This window comes from Triticum dicoccoides, chromosome 6A (genome assembly GCF_002162155.2).
Source record: "Triticum dicoccoides isolate Atlit2015 ecotype Zavitan chromosome 6A, WEW_v2.0, whole genome shotgun sequence".
Lineage (NCBI taxonomy): Eukaryota > Viridiplantae > Streptophyta > Magnoliopsida > Poales > Poaceae > Triticum > Triticum dicoccoides.
In genome coordinates this window covers 327,362,005-327,364,934 of record NC_041390.1, presented here as the reverse complement: position 1 = coordinate 327,364,934, position 2,930 = coordinate 327,362,005, and positions in this window count along the sequence as shown.

Here is a 2,930-nt window from a genome sequence, read left to right as displayed (position 1 = left end):
TGGTTGGATGCTCAGAGTTAGTGCACGGCTTTTGTCGTTTGAGAGCAACCCACCTCGAAGCCTTTGAGAGAGAAATCCTTGCGAGGACAAAGCCCTAAACACCCAGAGCCAAAGAGTGTTAGGCATCACTTAAGTCTTCTTGTCTGTGTGATCTGAAGACTTATTACACTTGAGGACTATGAATCCTCCAGCCGGTTAGGCGTCGCGTTCCGAGCATCCAAGAGTCATTGTGGATCGCCGGTGAATGAAGTCTGTGATGGTTTGGAGGTCTACCTTGAAGACTTACCAGAGTAATTGGGTGAGGACTGGGTTTCCTTAGCTCAAGGGGAATAAGGTGAAGATGCGGTCTTCTGAGTTGAATCGCAGCCTCCCTAACCAGACGTACAGTTGTCACAGCAACTGGAACTGGTCCAAAAAATCATTGTCTTCAATGAGCCACTAGTTCTATCCTTCCCATCTCTTTATTTGTAGATTGGTCCTTGTGAAGTCATTGCCTGTTTGCATTATCTACTTGTCTTCACTGTGTGAATACTTGTTCTGATTGGCTTCATACTATCTTCCATCCTGATCTATACTGCCTAGCTGCTATTAGTCTTTGTGCTTTCATTTCATTGAATACTTGACTATGGCTTGCTTAGTGTAGTCTACCTTCCGCTGCATGGTAATAGGTTTATGTCTATCATTTGTCTCCGAAACCTCCATGTTTTGAAGTCTTTCATAAAATTTGCATATTCACACCCCCCTCTAGTCGATCACTAGCACTTTCACCAAAAGATCTTCAAGAACTTCACTACAAAGGCCCAAAATCAATTTGAATTGAAGATCAAGAAGGTCCGCAGCGACAACGGAACGGAGTTCAAGAACTCAAATGTGGATACCTTTCTTGACGAAGAAGGGATTTCACATGAGTTCTCGGCTACGTACACACCTCAACAAAATGGAGTTGTTGGGAGGAATAACTGAACTCTTATTGAGATGGCGAGAACGATGCTTGATGAGTACAAGACTCCAAATCACTTTTGGGCAGAAGCGGTTGAGACAGCTTGTCATGCAACAAATCTCTTGTATCTTCACAAGCTGCTCGGCAAGACGACATACAAGCTTCTCACCGGTAACAAACCCCACGTTGGATACTTTCGAGTATAAGGCTCAAAGTGCTACATTCTTGATAAGCATCATCGTTCTAAATTTGCTCCTAAATCTCATGAAGGTTTCCTACTTGGTTATGGCTCAAACTCTCACACTTACCGTGTCTACAAAAATTTCACCCGAAAGGTTGAAGAGACGGTAGATGTGAAGTTTGATGAATCTAACGGCTCACAAGTAGAGCCATTGCCAATTGATGTAGGAGATAAAGATCCTTCGGAAGCAATCCAAGACTTGTCTATTGGAAAGATTCGTCCAACAGAGGTGAAGGAGAGTACCTCCTCCGTCCAAGTGGAAGCTTCTACCTCACGACAAGGTGAACCAAGAGTTGATACGGAAGCATCCACAAGTGGGACGCACCAAGATGAAGAAAATGAGGAAGTACACCAAGATGAACCTCATCAACCTCCTTCGCCACCACGACAAGGAAATGACAATGCCAACAATCAAAAAGGACAAGAAGAAGGACGAGATGACGAAGAAGATGTTCCACCCCGACCCAAGCAAAATCTCTCACGAGTTCGAGCAAGAGTCTCAAGAGATCATCCCGTCGAAGAAATCTTCAATGATATTCAAACCGTGAGAATCACTCACTCTAAAACTCATTTGGCTAACTTTTGTGAACATTATTCATCCATCTCTAGCATTGAACCTATGAAGGTTGAAGAAGCATTAGAATATCCAGATTAGATAAACGCCATGCATGAAGAGCTACACAACTTCAAGAGAAATCAAGTGTGGACATTGGTCAAGAAGCCCGACAACAACCACGACATCATTGGTACCAAATGGGTGTTTTGCAAAAAGCAAGACGAAGATGGTCAAGTCATTCGCAAGAAAGCACGTCTCGTCTCCCAAGGCTACACTGAAGTCGAAGGTATGGACTACGGTGAGACATATGCCCCTGTTGCTAGACTTGAGTCCATCCGCATATTACTTGCCTATGCTAATAACCATGATATCACCTTGTACCAAGTGGACATTAAAAGTGATTTTCTAAATGGTGAAATTGAGGAGTAAGTTTATGTTAAACAACCTCCCGGCTTTGTCAATCCTAAGAAACCCGATCATGTTTACAAACTTCACAAAGCTCTTTATGGTCTTAAACAAGCTCCTAGAGCATGGTATAAATGCTTGACCAAGTTTCTTATTGAAAAAGGCTTTGAAATTGGAAAAATAGATTCTACTCTTTTTACTAAAAGGGTTAATGGTGAATTATTTGTGTACCAAATTTATGTTGATGATATAATATTTGGTTTGACTAACCCTCGTTTTAGTGAAAAGTTTGGGAAGCTAATGTCGAAGAAGTTTGAGATGCCTATGATGAGTGAACTCAAGTTCTTTCTTGGTTTGCAAATCAAGCAAACTAAGGAAGGCACCTTTGTTTCTCAAACAAAGTACACCAAGGACTTATTCAAGAAGTTTAATATGCAAGAAAGCAAATGTATGAAAACAACCATGCCTACTAGTGGACATCTTGATTTGACTAAGGATGGTGAATCGGTTGACCAAAAGGTTTATCGTTCTATGATTGGTTCATTATTATATCTATGTGCCTCCGGTCCCGATATTATGCTAAGTGTGTGCATGTGTGCACGATATCAAGAGGGCCCCAAAGAATGTCATCTTAAGGTTGTAAAAAGTATAGTGAGATACTTAATACATACACCAAATTCTAGCATTTGGTATCCTAAGAGGTCCTCGTTTGATCTTGTTGGCTATTCCAATTCGGACAATGCCGGAGACAAGGTTGATAGAAAGTCCACTTAGGGTACTTGTCAATT